We start from the raw sequence: 19,026 nt of genomic DNA on the forward strand, positions 1-19,026 counted from the left end.
TTGACTGCATATATGCAACGTTATGAAGTATATACACAACAAGATGGTGCATGTCTGCCTGTCTGCTTTTTTTTTTTTTCTTTAACCACCAAACCCACTATTGTTTCTTTATCGGTGTGTGGTTCTGAGCAGCACTGTGTAATTTCACTTGAGTTCTGTTTAGGCTTTGAAGGCTTGTTTCCTTTTTCCCAAACAGGCCAGACTCCCCATCAGATATAATGAGGGAACATGGAAGCCAAAGTGGAGGTTTGAAATGGTAATTAGTAAGACTCCCTGCGACTATAAGAGACAGAAGGACTGATTTAGCACAGCAGAATTAGAGATTGGAAGACAGTAATAGGACACGTTTGGATGGCAGTCGTATATTTAGCTGTGGTGCCCAGGAGCAGGAATGAAGTAAAATCAGATTTTAGCTCCATTACATCTATTTATACCAGAAGGCCATACTAGCGCAGCTTAAACTTTGTTCATCACTAGAGAAATCTGCAACTTTGCAAGATTGCTGTGCAAAAAATATCATTTTGTTTCATCCATTTTAGACTAAACTAACCATGTGCAAAAACAAATGTTCGTGGTGTCTATAATGAGCAATGAAGAACAAGCTAAATGGAGGTGAAATTTAAAAGACATTAAAAAACACTATTAACTGACATATTGCTTCCTCCCAAATTTCATGCTACTTCTGCTATCATTAGTCACCCTTACTGCATGTTGAGATCTCAAGATGCCTTTCAGCTCATGTGAAGGCACAATTTACATCGGCTAAGTGTCTACTTTGCTGCATTCTAATTAGCGCCAACTTTCTGTGGCAGTTTTTCTGTATTTTCTCTAACACATTATTTATATATGCCTGCAAAAAGCATGGTTATTGTATGTGTGAACAAGTGTACAGCTATAGTGTTGGGGAAGTTGGTTTCACGGTTTTATGATGTTGAATACGGTTTGGTTTAGCATGCTAATGTCCGCTAACTAGCATCACACAACTTTCACTTAACAAGAATATTTGATATGTTCAGTGTTGGGAAGGTTACTTTTAAAATGTATTCCATTACAGAATACAGATTACATGCCCCAAAATGTATTCTGTAACGTATTCCGTTACGTTACTCAATGACAGTAACGTATTCTGAATACTTTGGATTACTTAATATATTATCATGCTTTTTACAACAACGTGAATGTACTATTGCTGTGTGATTTATTACTATTACTGAAGGTCCGAGACTTCGAACTGTAGTAAAGGGACCTCTGACTAATACGGCGGGGTCCCTGTCGGCTTGTAGCCGAAAAATAGCTTTACTTTGTTGTGTGGGTCAACTTTTCTTGCGAGAGACAAAGAGAGGCGTTGAAAGGCTGCTCCAACGGAACTTATTGTTTTCAGAGGAAAACACCCACACGGTGTACAGTCGAGTCTTAATAGCTTACTTACAACTGGGCTCGTCAGGCTCTCTTCTTGGCTGCAGTGGTTATTATTATATTTACATGCTTCCAGCTCCCGTTTTTGCTCGATGACAACTCGTACCTTTCCACCCTTTTTCTCCCTCCTCGCTCACAGACACATAACGTGTATGGCAGTCCATTCTCCCTGCAGCACGGACTACACTGCCCATGATGCTACATTCTTTAGAGCTATGCTTGTAGCATTCTGCCTGTTAGCTTAGCACAACAACAACAACAAAAAGGCGCTCTCTCACCCAGGAAACACACAGTCGCAGAGAGAGAGAGAGAGAGCGTCGCCCTGTAACCATGGTAACCGTAACGCTGCCGCCTGGAACAACAGAACGTAGCTGTCAAACAAAACCCAAACAGTCCTGACCCGCGAGAAATATGAAACAGGAAAGTACCGCAGTGTAATCCATTTATTTCAACAAAGTAACTGTATTCTGAATACCACCTTTTTAAACGGTAACTGTAACGGAATACAGTTACTCGTATTTTGTATTTTAAATACGTAACGGCGGTACATGTATTCCGTTACTCCCCAACACTGGATATGTTGGGGCTATATTTTGAGTTTTCACAAAAACCTATCCAATAACTATAAAAAAAAAACCCAACTTCAGAGTACACTCTCAGCCAGCCATGGATGTCTGCACCAATTTCACCAGCATATGTCAAGAAATTTGGCCTGCTGGTATCGTTTCGTAAGAAATCAAGAGGATCATGGCTGTCAGCCACATTCATACTCTGGTGACCTTGAATTCTTGTGGAAATGTTCGTGTTCATTTTTTTCAGTACACACTGGGATACTTCAGTCCTGATAAAAGCACGGGAGGATAATATTTGTCATTTTGAAAAGGAGGTACGAACTAATAGGCACCTCGCTCACCTGACGTCTCAGTTTCTCCTTCCAATTATCTCACAATAGCGCATCTTCAGGGGGAAACAATCCACATATAAATGTCATTTATGAGAGGTAGAGAATGAGTCTTTCATTAGATGAAGTTTTTCAAAACACATGCAAAAATTAGACACTTGCATTGTTTCAGGCTATAATTTTTTGTCAAGCTTTGTAGTGAAGTGCAGCAGAAAGACGATTCAGCTGGGAGCACAGTGACTCTCTAACAACCCCTCTAAACAATACTCAGCAGATTCCTGACACTGAAGTGGAATGCATGAAATGTACAGAAGACAATCCAGAGAGGTATGACAACAAAAAACTAGGACAGGAGGAGGCTAGGCTGGCAAAGCAGACCGAGCAGTAATATGTTAGGAGCCAAAAAAAGCAGCAGGAGAAGCATTTATGAGCAAAGATAAAGAAATTATGAGCAAAGATAATACTGTTTTCATTAATATGTCTGCATGAACATGGCTACTGGGCTGTTTGAATGTGAAGGATGAATATGTAGGGCAGCTCATCGTTTGACAGTGTGTGCACGTTAAGAGAAAGTAGCCTGAATACCTGAGTGACTATGAATAATCCATTGTATTATATCACAGAATTGTACTGAACAATGGTTAGCCTGACAAGTTAGTTTTTTGTGCTGAGATGTTTTAAACATTATGGCTTTTCCACAAGAGCAGTAATAAAGTAAATGATAGAGCTGACAGTGTGTGATCATTTTTTTTATATTCAAAGGTTTAAATGACATAAATTAACATATTGAGACCAAAGACAGCACTACATTGCAGCAGGAGTCTTAGTAGACATCTGAGTGAACCTGGTGTGCTCGGCTCTGATGATGATTCTCAGAAACTGATCACGAATAGGTACTTTACTTTGCATGAGGAGCGTTTTTAATTTTTTACAGTTTCCAAATTATTTAGCTGAATTCACCTGTTAAATTCTTTTTTGCAAAATATGTCACCAAGGAAGCAAAAATCCACGCAAAATGCTGATATGTAGCACGATATCTGGAAAAGTTTGAAAAACCATACCGATGGGGGCGTTGGGGAGTTTGACAATTTGTTGATGGTAATAAACAATAAACGTCTATCTTTTGAAGTAGGTATGCAACTAAAACACATTAATATATCTAATATATCACTTTTATAATGTTTAATACAATAAAGACAATAAAGGTAATTTAATTTACTGTGAGCTGCTGTGCTGAGCCAATCCTATCATGATCCCTGGGTTTTTATTTGGCTGGAGTTTTGAGTTGCTGTGCTTTGTTACTTTATGATTATTGTTTTTTTTATTATTAGTTATATTTATTGCGTAGGTTCCCTCAGTTTCCTGAGCCTTTAGTCTTGACTGCTTATTGCTTGTATTTATAGACTTTGATTGGTCCCCTCGGTGCTTCCTCTGTGTGAACCCCCTCTGTTAAGTTCATTCATGTTTCCGTGTTTCCTGTTTTCAGTTATTGTTATTGCTAATTACGTGTCTCTGGTGCCGGGTTTAGTTTCACTTCCTCCTTACTGTCTGATTGTCGTTAATGTCTAGATCTGTGTCTAGCTGCCTGTGTGTATAAATAGTCCCGTCTCCTCTGTCCCCTGTATTAGTGTCTGTTTCGCTCCCTCTTTACCCTCCTTGTGTGGTCCCGGCAGTTTTGGCTTTTTTTTCTCTTTGACGTTTTCTTTTTGCACTGTTGGACTTCTGCTCCGCACCTAGGTTTTTTTTTTTTTCTGCCTTCAAGTCATAAGTTTGGGTCTTCACTCCACACTTCACAACAAACACATGAAACACAGAATTGAAGTATAACTGCCAGCTGAATGTCTTCCCTCAGCATCGATTCTCAGCTGAATGTCTTTCTTGAACGTCCATCACTTGGACATTCTTCTTGAAATGTCTCTATTTTCTATCATCCATTTTAACAGTTAGAACAAAATGAAGCTAAAAATATCATCTTCCTGTCTCCGGTACAGTTTTTACCACAACCAGTTGTGAACGGGGAAATGATGTCACTTTTTCAGTCATGTCTGCTGGAAAATCTCACAGTAATTCTGAACAAGCCACAAGTCAGTAGTGCAACTGCTGTGTAATATTTTTATGTGGAAATTGTGTGCTTTTGGAGGGTGTATGTTGGATTCAAAACAAACTACGGTGTTCATGGTAACAAAGAGACCTCACCGCATGTGCAACTGACTTACCATTGCTTTCTTTAAGACACAAATCAAGGGGCCGGGACTGGAATTGTATTTGTGTTGTGTGTCACAGTGGACATAAGCTATACTAGGCACACAAAAAGCAGGTTTTTTTCAGCTAATTTCAACAATTTGTTGACGATGAGAAACTATAATGTGTTATCTTTAGAAGTCTGTGGAACTGGTAATTTAATTCACAATTTTCTATCAAATTATTAGACTTTACAGCTTGACAAAAATCCAATATTGTGTCACAAGGGACTTGCAACATCCTACATTGTTATTATCCTTCTCAGGATTGATTTCAGATGTGCAGTGACAGGAGGTGTATTCACTAAATCACGAATCATCACAATGAACGCTGCGTTTTCCTTTTTGAATCTATGTGACTTCCTGCTTCAGGCTGCGCTGCGGCAGCCATTAAAAGCCTGGAATGAGAAGCTCTTTCTGTGCACTCATCCAAGTGTGACGACCAGTTCGGGTGGGGCATGCATGGGTCACCACTGATCTATTCAGGGCTTTCAGTAGGAGTGTTTTCCTGGCATGATGCCCCTAAAAGGTTACCCCGTGTGTGAGATAACATTTTTACAACCATCTCATGCTTGGCTGGACTACTTTAGTAGCAGGGTGACGGCAAGAAGAAAGCTGGGGTGTGTTTTGGCAGTAAGTAAAGAAAAGACAAGCGAAATCACAGACAGAGGTCGTGTTAGCTTACATGTAAGTTGCAGTTCCACTTTTTTTTTCTTTTGTAGATATTTACAACAACTACTGCTGACTTGTTTTTATTTTTTCTTGACATGTTTTTCTCTGGATGCATTTGGCACATTACATCAAATTATAATTGCACCATTTAATACTTTATTTTCACCCCATGACTGAACATTGGTGTTCCCTCAATTTAAAGCAAATACAATAACATACATCTGTGCATTTGTTGTTTTTTCCACATTGCAGTCCTTGTATGAAAAATATCGACGGTTTAACAAAGAAGGAACAAGACTGAAAAAGAGCTGAAGCCATTACCTGCAGATCAAAGGTTATTTTGCTGTGTAGTTTCTGCAGTGAACCCAAGTGCCTCTCTGGAATTTCCCCAGAATATTGTTTTTATTCAGCATGCTCCACATTTACTGCTTTCTTTAAACATTAATGGATTGCTCAGAAAGGAAGTGGCTTCTCTGTCACTGCGAGGTTTCTGAGCTGGAGCGAAAAGGCAATGACAGATGAGTCTAAGATGGCTGTAATACTATCTAAGGCACATCACAGAAAGGGTTGATAAATATTAGTAGTCAGCAGTCCAGTTGACGGTCAGTCTTAACAAAACAGGGTACTCTATGCTAAACACTTTTAAAAGACAACAAATTTCATACAATTCCAGTGGAAGTAATCAGGCTTCCAAAGAAAACATTTCGGGAGAATCAGTCCAATATTCAGTTAAGACCATTATAGTCAGATTTTTTTTAATTTTATTTCTTTTATTTCTTTTGAACTAATTTACACTTTATCAGGTACAGCTGTTCAACTCCTCATTATCACAAATATCAGCGGATTACATGGCAGAAACTATGCCATGTAATTAGACATGTAGACATGGTCAAGATGACTGGTTGAAGGTCAGACTTTAAACGTGGCATGGTTGTTTCTGCCAGATGGGCTGATCTGAGCACTTTAGAAACCGCTTAGCTACTGGGATTTTTTTTTCACACAAGCATTTCTAGTGTTTACAGGGAATGATCCACAAAATAGAAAATATTCACTGAGTGGCATTTTTCTGGGAGAAAATACCCTGCTAATGTCAGAGGTCAGATGAGAATGTCCAGGTGTCTTTGAGCTGATAGGAAGGCAACAGTAACTCACGAAAACCAAAACACTCATGACAACCAAGGCATGCAGCTAAGAACAGGAAATTGGGGGTGCATTTTGAGCAAGCTCACCAATATTGGACTACAGAAGATTGGAAATATATTCTTTGGTCTGACGAGTCTCAATTTCTGCTGCAACATTTTGATAGTACGGTCAGATTTTAGCTTGAAGGCATGGCTCCATCGTGTGTCAGTGGTTCAGGCTAGTATAGGCGGTATTTCCTTAGCCAACTTTGAGACTTGGAACGAACTGAGCATCGTTTAAACACTTCCCTACCTGAGTATTGCTGTCGATCAGTATTGCTGTCGATCAGTATTGCTGTCGATCTCAAGCCAGATCTCAAGCCAGTAGAGGAACAGGATAGTGCACACATCACACTTTTAATGTTGAGCTGACAAATCTGAAGCAACTGTGTGATGATCTCCTGTCAATATGGACCAAAACAACAGCCCTGTGCTTGCTAGGTAGCTAGCTAGGTAGGTAGGTAGGTAGGTAGATAGATAGATAGATAGATGTGGTTGAAGAAAATAATTACCTCAGCTGCAGTGTAAAGTGAACTATAAGTTATTCATGCATGAATTTTAGAAAAATAAGGGATCAAGAGCAAATGGGCAGCAGACTGGTCAGTGCTGCTTTTACCCTCTTATCGCTTTTGAGGACACAGTAGGAAGCCACTTACATAATCAGTCATTTAAAGTTAACACAAACAAGAGGAGCACTAGTGGGACTTCATGAGGGCAACATTAAAGAAAGATGAATTTAAGTGAGTGCTACACTTTAGCAGGAAGGAAACACTGTGCAGTGCCATCTGTGACCTGTCTTAACGATTGTTCAGATGAGTTCTCATTTAACCCAGTGTCACTTTAACTTTAGGCTCTGCGAAGCAAAAAGACATCATTAAAAAATAAGTTTTTTTTAAAGCACACTTGCCCCAAATCAGTGTTTACATGACTTATTTCTACAAAAAGAAGCTTGTGGTTTGTGAACTTTGTGACACTGCAAATGCTGCAAAGGGATCTTACTCCCTGAAGTTGTTATGAGGAGATAAAACCATCGCTAGACTTAAGGTAGCTCCTCCTCAGATTGCTTCTCAGGTATGCATTTAGAAAACATACAGACCACACAGCCAGCCATAATTTGATGTTCTCTGCTTGTGATAAAGTAATCGTAAACTTCATCTGACGCCATATCAGATCACTCACGTTGGACTTGAATCTGTCTCTTGGCTCGGACTGCATAAGTGCTCCCCAGGGTTTCCCTGGGCTGATACATTCAACTGAAACACTCAGCCTAGATACTCAGCTGTGTTTTATGTCTGTGTTCTTTAACCTTGGAGAAAAAAAAAAGTCAAACTCTATGGGGATTCAGAGAGTCTAGCTGCTGAGAGGAGTTCAGTCACATGAAAGAGCAGCTGGATGAAATGAACATTCCCTCAAGGCCTGGCTGCTGCTTCAGATACTCCTACAGACACACCGCAGGGAGAAGGCTGAATAAGCATTATAGCATAGTGAAAAACATGACCCTAAGGTCCAGCTCATCTGCAGCAGTGACCCCACCCAACCACAGCGCTGTGCGCTTCTGCCTGCATGTGTGTTTTAACTCTAAAACATTTTCTTTTGGTCTTTCTCCCTCCCTCCAGATGGTTTTTTTCTGCCTTCGCATGTATATATACACTCTTTCACGGTTAATTTAAAAGATAAACCACCTTGAGAATTTTTATTTACATTTCTCTACAATATCATGTTCTTGATCTGAGAGAGACGAATGTTTTTCATAACAGAAGCCAGAGACTTCCTGTTCAGACGGACATGGATCAGCAGACGGTTTGCACAGTTTAGAGCCATCAAGTGACAGTAATAAAAATTTAATTGATAAAGTGTGCAACTCTGCATCTGTCCACCCATAAAACCACTACAAAGTACAGTCAGACATTTTCATATGACAATTACACTTTATAACAAGAAGGTTCAAGGTGAAACACAAACACAAAATGACAGAAACAACTCCTGAAATACAAATCTACACATCCCAATAAAACAGTTAACTTTTATTGGTATAATAAGGTATTTATGAGTAAGATTAAGCCACGGCACAAAAGTCCACAGCTTAAATTACTCATATAACTGGATCAGTGTAGCCTGATCATGTCACACAGTGTTTGCACAGCTGTGCAGATGTATTGTTCATTTCTTTCCAAACAGAATAGATCAGGTTTGGATCTTATTACGGTGTCTTTTTTTTAAAACTTATGAGCAATGTGCTTATTAATAAAGTAGCACAAAAACATTGTTTATCATGAAGGGTCACGTTAAGATATTTTCTTTCAAAAAGTACTAACTGAGATTCTTGTTTTCTACTGTATTTCACAGCAATATCGTAGGATAACTTAATGGAGGCATTAATATGATTTAACCATTGAAGTCTTACATAGCATTTAGAATGCATTTAGCATCTGTTATCTGCTGTCTTCACCACTCGTGTTATGTTTGTATATGAAAACTCATATGTGGCATCTCTGCCTCTCCAAACTTCCTCTTTACAGTTTCCTGTTGGAAACAGCTGTAAATTTACTTCCTCTGTGGCTTCCTGACTCAGTAGAGATCCAGAGACAAGGGTTACATACCTCTGGTTTCATGTTCTTGGTGGGGGTTGATGGAGGATAGGGCCATTGAGCAGATGGGAAACCAGAAAGTGGTAGACAGCTTTCTGCTTCCCCGGTGATGCATGCACGAGTAACACGATGAGAGGTCAAAGATACATGCAAACGATGTAAGATGTAAAGAAAATATTGTGAAGTTGGGAGATGATGTTGTTGTTGGTGTGTTGTGTTGTATTGGTGTGCCAACTAAGATGATCCATTACATGCATTGCTATGAAGTTAGAATTTTGCTGAATTAATTCAAGATATACTGTTATTTATTTATTACCTTTATTTTATCAGGAATTCCCACTGAGATCGCATTCTTTTGCACAATAGAATAGCACAAGTAGCAACCATAAAAACATCACAGAAATGCTACAAATACAACAAAAAACATAAATCCACAACAAATGCACAATATAAAAATGCCCATAACATAAAACATTAAAACATCAAGTGACTTCTCAAAAAAAACATTCCTTCTTGTGCTTTTAAATTCACCAAGCAATAAAGATATATTCAAATTTTACCCATTCTATAAATTAGTATATGTCCAATGTGCATTGTAAGAAAATGCTGTTTTCCTCACATACCTCAGAACTGTAGATACAGAGGAAAATATACTAGTGCTGTTTTCATTGAGTGGTCAGTGATGGCCAGCCCACAAAATGATTAAGAATGCAACAGTGAGTCAGAGACTTTGCATTTGTAATAAAACATAGAGATGCACGGCACACCGAGTCAAGATTCATGCACACTGTAAAAAAAATCCTAATATAAAAGTATTTTACAGTTTTGTACTGTTCTTCTAGAATATCTTTAAATTTACATCAATAGACTGTGATTTCACATTTCAAATGTAAATTAACGTAAAATCACTGTAATGTAATAAAACATAATTTTCTTGTTTTTTAAATGTATCTGTGTTCAGGGCGATCGTGGCTCAAGAGTTGGCAGTTTGCCTTGTAATCAGAAGGTTGCTGGTTCGAGCCCCGGCTCGGACACTCTTGGTCGTTGTCTCCTTGGGCAAGACACTTCACCTACCACCTACTGGCGATGGCCAGAGGGGAATTGTAAAGCGCTTTGAGGGTCTCAAAAAGCGCTATATGAATGCAATCCATTATTATTTAAACCAACTGTTAACTGTATATTTCTGTACATTTAAGTATTATTATTCATATTGCCGCATTCATTGACCTTGTTTATAGGTAAATTCATTGTTTAATCACATTAAATTGTTCCTAATTTAATGTTTAAAAGCACTTGAAAAAGGCAAAATCCCATGTAAAATTAGGGCAACAAGTTGTATTTTCATTACTTGAAATAACCGTATTTTTATGAGTAAGTTATTTTCTGTTATTTTACGGTAGTATTTTTTTTCCAGCTGCCGGAATATTACTGTTTTTTTAAGGATGTTTTTTCTAACAGTGCATATGAACAGTGTATCAGCATAATAAAGACTGAACCTCATCATTAGGGTCAGTCTTTAATTTTATTTCTAGTGCTTAGGAATATGACTAAATACATGAAAAGCTAAGGACACTCCAATCAACTTCATCTGTACATTACTGTACTAACTATTAGGAGAGGTGGAACTTCTGAACATCAGGATGTTAACATTATTCTATCTTGTTGTTAGCATTTCAGAGCTGGTTAAGCTGTTCACTGATTTCTGATTATAATAGTCATTAATCAATTCATGACTTGATTAAAAAAAGGAGGAAAAAATGGAGCTTAAGTAACTTTTGCTAAGAAGTGCTGCCAACTGAGTGCTTCTAATGGACAAGAAAACAACACTGAAGAGTGCTAATAACAATAGAGAGCTATCATTAAAATGTGGAGGAAGAGTGGCAGAAATGTGGAGTCGGAGACAGGCGGTAACTGGGAATGATGGATGCAGTGAGATGGATATGACAGATGGAGAAAGGAGGAAAAGAGGAAAGTTTGATAACTTAGACCCATCTGCAGTGAAAGAATGATGAATGACTTTCATTTATAGTAGGAGCAAGTCTTCCTTTAGCAGAGCTTCCCTGTGGCTTTGAACCTCTGTGGCCATCTCACTTTTGTCCTACTATGAGCTCTACCAGCTGAATCGGAATGCTTTATTAATCCCTAAAGAAAATATGTATTATGCTGTGTGAGTTGTGTTGAAATATTGACAACCAAATGCAGGATGTGGTAGACGAAGTCTGAATGTAATGCTGAGCGTTTATTCCAAGAAAATAACAAGTAAGAGGCAATCCAGAAACAGGTAACAAAAGTCCATAAGCCACGAGAAAGCACAGGGGAAAACACTAGGCTCAGCACAGTTAGTGAGACATTAGACAAAGGGCAAGGGGGGACAGCAACAATGACAATAAATACACAACATAATGAGGGAAGCTGAAACTAATCACAGAATTGACAAGGGACATTTAATAAATACCAAACACGCTAGACACAGGTTACAGAAAAAAAAACGGAATGACATCACTGAGGGAGACTTTGCACAAAAGAGAGGAACTCTAGGGAAAAGAGGAAGACAACTAGAAAGTCAAAAAAACCTCCAAATCAAGAGGTTTAATCACAATAAGGAAGTCCTTCAACCAGCCCTGGTGGTTTCTGCAAGTAAGCCATCTGTTAAAAGCAGTTGTGACAGTTGAATTACCCACACAAATACAATATTAAATTTTATAAACTTTGCACAGTTTACAGAGAGAAGTCAGCTTTGAGTATTTAGGTTATTTCACTGTCTTCATGTAACCCCAGATTAACTCGAAGATAAGAGAGATCTGGACACCCTAGGTGGCCACATCTGGGAGGAAACCCTGTCACTGTTGCCCAACCAAGAGGACACCCTGTGTGTAATTTAGAATATGATAAAATGGCCGAGCTCCAACAGTGAAATTCATGAACATTTGTGATGCCCAGATGATGGTGAATGCGGCTGACTCTAATGTCTCCCTGACTATATGCATGATAACATGAAACCTCTCTCAAACACAAAAATCAGCTGTATTACACGGAGAGAAAAAAACTACCTCAGCTTCTTCCTCAACTCATAACTGTGCCCTGATAGATTAGAAAAATATACCAATTCACACATTTTTGTGGACGAGATCTTGTTGTTTTTGTCATGAAATGAGCATTCAGTCGTAGTTAATCAGCCGCTTGCAGATTGTGCAACTGATAATATCGTACATTCAGCGATTCAGCGCTGTGCTCATTACTTTGGGGTGTTTTTCTTTCTCTTTTCTTCTGTCAACGAACAGCAGGTAAAGTAAGAGGGGGAGAATGTAATTCCTCAGGGCAAACATTAATTTTCTCGCTCTCCTTTCCACCTGCAACGCAGTATGTAGACACAGAGCGCGGCTCTGAGTTTGTCCTTGGATTGATGGATATCTGCCTGCGCTGCAAAGGAATCATAAGTCTGAAAATGCAATCAGCAGGAGGGACAGCAGAAGAGAGGAACCGCTTCTCACTGATATTCTTTCAGACAGTGCCAAACGCTCTGCTCGAGGGCTTTTACATCTATTCTCTACCCTTATGTTCATAGATTATGAAGGGAGTTAAGGTCTGCGATAAGGTGAAAGTATTCTTTGATGTAGTGAACATCAAAGGATTATTTTAATAAAAAGATCACTGTCCAAGCAGAGGAATCAGCTGGTGTTGCTCATCTTTGGAGAACATGTTTTTTTGATGTAACACTTCAAAATGCACAAAATGCATTAGTTGATGCATGAATCATTGCCGACTCCATAGCTGTTAATGTAAGTCTTCCTCTATTTGGAAATGAACAGCCTATTATGAGTTTATGCTATTAATTAAAGCTCAGCAGATTATTAATTAATGAGTGTTAATTTACAGTCCCTTCATTCTTTCATTAGCTTTGATTAAATTGTTTCTTTCTTTTTTAATGAGATCTGGTCCTGTTCTGCTTTCAAAGAGATTCGGCAAACACGCTACGCTAAAAAATCCCCTTTTATATTTAAGTTCTTGTTCCATTAGTGGTGTATTTTAAAGCATTTTTCCTGAGTCAAAGCCACAGTGTCAGGTCTCTCTTCCGCTACGTATTGTAACTCAACGCAATCTCAGATTCTGCTTTTCTTTCATCTGTCTTTTTGAAACGGGTTCCTGGGGTTTGCTTGCAACGTTCAAAGGAAAATGGCCGTCTTCTACAGCAACCTGCTATCCGATGTTGAAACCTTTGCAACTTTTCAGGAAGTCAAAGTACAATTGCTTTAAAGAGAAATTATGTTGGTAGTTGGTGGTCTGAAATAGTTCTCCCCTTTCTTTTATAATCTCTGCTCGGTGCTCCCATTCCTCCAGTTATTACAGACATGTCTGCACCAGCGCTGACACCTGGACTTGCTCGTGGATTTGCCTCTTTGGTCAAATCTGTGACACCTGGTCCACAGCCAATGGGAATTGATGCTAATTCAAAGCTGCTAAAAATAGAGATACTCGACTGTATTATGGATCATAAGCTGGCAGCTTACCCACTGTACCCTAACTAGTGGTGCCATGTAACTAAAATACATTTAGTAAAGTTCCCTAATATAATTAATTCTGCATGTTTGTCATGCAGCTATATTATATCACTAGTATAAAAATAAATTATATAAATTAAATACTGTAGCCTGTGATGAATTTGCTCCAATTGCAGTTTCTTTTTTCCTCCTCCTTTTTCTTAAGCGGATCATCTGCCTCCATCTTACCCTGTCACACCAACCCTCTACATGTCCTCCTTCACTACTTTTCCTCATATGTCCAAACCACCTCAGGCTTGCCTCTCTAATTTTATCTCCAAATTGCTCTATGCTCTGTGTCCCTCTGATGTGCTCATTTCTAATCTTGTCCATCAGAGTCGCTCCCAGTTAAAAGTTTAACGTCTGTCTTTCTTGTTAGCGTCACCATCTCCAATCTATACATCATACCACCATCCTGTGAACCTTCCCTTTCACTCTGGCTGCCATCCTTCTCTCACAAATCATCCCTGACACTCATCTCCACCCACTCCACCCTGTTTGCACTCTCTTCTTCACCTCTTCTTCACTGACCATTTCCTTGGATGGTGACCCCAGGTATTTAAACTCATCTACCTTCATTACCTCTACTCCTTGCAGCTTCCCAATTCCACCTGACTCCCTCTCGTTAAGCCACTACAGTTAAATGTCACATCCTGCAGTAATCCTGTTCAGGAATTAAACTAGTCGACATTATAAACTAATACAGACTCAAAATGACAGATAAAAAATTCACTCAGTTGACAATGATTTAATTTAATTAATTCAAGATCTTTTTCCTGTCATATACTCCAAATATTTACAACTACAAATGTTTTCCATTCATTTTTATTATTAGCTTGATCGATTGTTGACTTTACAATACAAGCTGATTGTGTTGCTTCAGGCTCTGGTTTGTTTTGTCTGAATTGTTACAAGCCAAACAAATAACTGATTAACTGGGGAAAAAATCATCAGATTGGGGCAATAAACAATAGATGGAAAATTATTGTTTTGTTTCAGAATCAGGATTTGCTCCACCTCAACCAGCAACACGAAATCAATTAGCAACATCAGACTGTTAATCTAACAGCACCAAGAGGAGCAGTTTTTCCGCACTGAGTACTTTCTTAGTGTTAGTACTTTAGATACATTTACCCAGTCATATTTGCATATGTTTATTTCTGTGCAGGCTTTTCCTTCTAATTGAAGGGGACATGAAATGCGCCACATTTAGAGGCTAATTTACACCACTGAGCCCTGCTCTCAAAAACCAACATAGACGGAACTCTGTCTGTGAAGCTGGATTAAAGAAATAAGTGATTAAAGTTCAAGTTCTGTTAGTAAGAAATGTGACGTCATGCGGGTGGTTGAAGCTAATAGACTCACATTAGTTTATGCTAGCTAACTAGTGACAGAATGGATAACTCAGAGAAAAATAAGAACTAAAAATCAGTTTAAGGGGAGCACATTTGTGCTGCTTCTGGCTGCAACAATGAGTTTCATGTTAAGAAACCGAGGATATACTGTCCACTTTCACTGTCTGTCTCTTTAGCAGTAATTTGTAACTTAAAGTGTAATGACAGTCATGCTTGTTCCTGCTGTGACCAACATCGGAAACAAGCACAGTATTTGTTGTTGATTTATTACTTATTGTCTTTATAGAATAATAACTTTGAGATATTGTAACACTTTGAGAATTATATATGAGTTTTATTCCAGTTAAATGAATTCTCAGGGAAAAATGTATCCATCTATTAATCCTTTCTATTCCGCTTAACCTTAAAATTTCTATTATAATTTCTTACATGTATCTTTGTACTTTTGTCTTTTTTCCCATTTGTAACAAGATAAGTCTCTGTCTCTGGCTCTGTTTTTCTACCAAGGTCACCCTATAGCCAGCGGGAGGTGGGGGTGGTGGTGGTGGTGGTGGGGGGAGTGCCAGGAAGACAGCAGCACTCACCGAGACAAGAGGTCGTAATCAGAAAGAGTTAAGCTATAATCAAACATGGACCTCTGGCAGAAAACAGACAAAGCGTGACAAAAGAGAAGAAGAAAAAAACATAATCACAGCAAAGAGGCGAAGAATTTGATAAAAATACATCTGAAGGAAAGCCTTTAATCACACGGGGAGAAAGAGACAAAGGAAAGCTGTGTGGCTGAGAAATTAGAAGGAAAAAAAAACGAACACAGACAGAGTGGGAGAGGTGGACAGAAAGAAGAGACAGAAGGCAGGATCGAGTAAATGGAAGGGTGCAGGGTGTTGGTATTTTTAACATGCACTAATCACAGCCAGCACATCAAATGTGGCCTGTTGCAAAGACGCCCTCTGTGTTAATCGGAGCAAAGAAACAGAGAGGAGAAAAATGATTACCGATGCCAGGACAATACTGTGCAAAGCCAGACTCAAATATGCTGCATAAAGAAGGGCATAAGGAAATGAGCACAGAATTGAGTAAATTTGTCTCCTTATGTAAATCGTCTACGCATCAAAAATTCTTCCTGTAGAGACTCGGGGGTTTAATAAGCTGGGAGGCGGGCGTTTTTTTCCCATCCTCACTGGGCAGAGGAGGGCAAAGCAAGGAAAAAAAGGAGGTGGGGGGAGTGGGAAGTTGTGTCTCAAGATAGGGTGAGGATAAAATCAGCCTGTCTCCTCCGTGTTTGCTTCTTCTGGGCTCTGCCCTCACTCTTCACTCTGCAATCCTGGTGGCTGTCTGAGGCTGTTAATGAATCCCAGCAGATTAGCAGACTATCATTTTAAATTCACAACAACACAAGACTTTAGCTAATTCACCAAAGCATCCTTTAATTCACCAACAACTTGTAGAAACCACATTATTAAAGGGTCATTTTTGATGAGGGGAATTTTGGCCTCTGTCTGTTCTCTGCAACAAATATTTGTTTTTCGTCTTTTCATGGCTTTCATAAATATTCATCTCGCCGATGCCCGCGTCCTGCTGCAGTGCAGCGTGTTACTGCAAGGGATATTGATGAGCTGTTGGTCTGAGGATGCTCAAATCACACAGCAATCAGGCCTCATCATAGCTCCCACGGCCAGACAATCAGCATGCAGTGAAGGCTCAGGTACACTTTTCCTCCCTTCCTAACGGGGTACCGCTTTCTCTGGTCGTTAGTATGAAGACCACGCACAAAATGATCATCGTTTGTGTTTTCACATACTGATGGGTTGCACTGGGTTGTTTTCTAAGCTCTGCTCAAGGGACAGAAAGTCTAATCCAATATAGAGGCATTCAGCGACATCCAGCAAGTGGCGGGACAGTGCAAGGGCTTGTGCACGGCAAGGCTCATCCAGCCAGCGCCGGCCGATGGGAGTGGGATTGTGGAAGCCTTTAAATGCATCTTGGGGGCTGGATAGTGGAGGCTATTATACAAAGAATCATGACAAGAATTCAATAACGGCGCTTTTGTCCTGTGAAATCTCACTCTTCCCATAAGGATCCTTCTGTTTCTGCCTCTCTTTCCACTCCCTCCTCTCTCTCGATCCCACTGCTCCTCAGGGGGGAATGAGTTAAAAGCATAATACTGAGAGTACTTGAGTGCTGAGGATTCCTCTTGAATGCTAAGCAGCCTTATCAAATAGCACACTGCAGCACAGGATCATAGGTACTGATGGGCAGTGAGAAGCTATACAGACATCTGACGAGACTGCACACCTCCCGGTGTAAATATTGAAATAAATCATAACCCACGAGACTCGTGATTTTAGTGCTGAAACTATAATCAGCTAATTAGGACCTGGTCCACGTTTGAGGCAACACTGCAGCAAAGAGATAAGAGTTACTTTACCTTAATAAAGGATTTCACATTACCATTAAACAAAGGGTGATAAGGGTTAGTTGTAAAACCTGCAGCTCTGCACTAATTTCACTGTACAGAAACTATGTCAATGCTGTCTGTAGAGAGCATTCACACGGCATGTGATTACAGTATTAACACTAAACCTATATAAATTTATAGGTAAATGAAGTGAAAGTCCACACAAGAAAGCAACAAACAGCTGTGACCTGGATGTTCTTTCTCTCCGTATTGAAGTGATCAACAGAGACTGGAAAAAAAATACTAAGCTCATATTTCTTACTTTACAACATAAAGGTCAGATAGGATGCAAATCATGAGGTGGACAATCCAAGAGAGTATTTGACTTTATTTGATTAAATCATTAAATTTGAATGACGCAGGTCAGGAGTAGACTAGTGCAGCAGAATCCTCTTTTAACAAGCTCATTGCACCATATATAGCTCACCATATGCAGTATTGATGAATGCCAAAACAGAAAAAATGCACACAGCGTATCAGCAAGACTGAAATGAACAGTTTTTGCTGTTTTACCTTTGCACCCAGGACTGTTTATGCGCGCTACATTAGCCTGCGGGGCTCACACTTTGCTTGAACATCACACTCGGGATTTCACTGTTTGTGCAACATGTTTGCTTTCTACATCACGTTCTCCTCGTAAACATTTCATATCGCCGGCACGACAACTGCACACGGCTAGTTTGGAGTAAATTAATGTACTGAAACCCTGCAGGTCTAGAAATGAAATCAGCACAAACCTCTGCAGCCACAGATCAGCAAGTAAAATTGTAAACAAGCTAAAGCAGAAAATAAAGTCAGCCACCTGAATATCACTGAAAAGAATAATAAGAAGCTAGTGGGATGTTTTGGTTTTTTTCTGGAGGCCAGAAAATTCACAAATGAACTCCCAACCTTTCCCTCGCTTTACACTTGAACACATCACAGTGAACCTCATTTCTTTATCAGACAGAACATCATTTATGCCAAACATCTCAACACTAACACCCGTCTTCTCCATCTTCTCCTTCTTCTTTTCTCATCTCACCTCAGTCGATTATCTGCCAGCATCTCTATGTATACCTAACATCCTCCTCTCTCACACCAACCCTCCCTCACTATATCCATGAATCTTCTCTGAGGTCTTCCCTTTTTACTCCCACCTGGTAGCTCCATATTCAACTTCCTTTGTCCAGTATATCCACTACCTCTCCTCTAACTTTACCTCCAAACTGCTCAACCCGAGCCGTCGCTCTGATGTACTCATTTGTCCATTCTGGTCACACCCACTGAAAATCTGAGCATCTTCAACTCTGTCACCTCTAGCTTGGCCTCCTGTCAACAACGTTGTAATTGAATCAATAATGACGATAATAATCAGACATAATCAGTAGTGTCTTCAGTTTTCTTTAAATTGTTCAAGCTGGGTTTTAAAAAACAGAACAGAGCAGACATAATTTATTAATTATAGGATGAATTTTACCCCTCCATGAATCACTACTTTATCGTGGTAGAGGGGTTTGTGTCCCAGGAATCCCACGGACTATGTTGTCCGGAAGCTTTTGCCCCCTGGTAGGCCTCTCCCTTAGAGATAGGGTGAGAATTTCAGCCATCCGGGAGGGGCTCAGAGTAGCCGCTGCTCCTCCACATCGAAAGAAGTCAGTTGAGGTGGTTCGGGCATCTGACAAGGATGCCTCCTGG

This window comes from Simochromis diagramma, unplaced genomic scaffold (assembly GCF_900408965.1).
Source record: "Simochromis diagramma unplaced genomic scaffold, fSimDia1.1 OVJJ01000501.1, whole genome shotgun sequence".
In the NCBI taxonomy this organism is placed as follows: Eukaryota; Metazoa; Chordata; class Actinopteri; order Cichliformes; family Cichlidae; genus Simochromis; species Simochromis diagramma.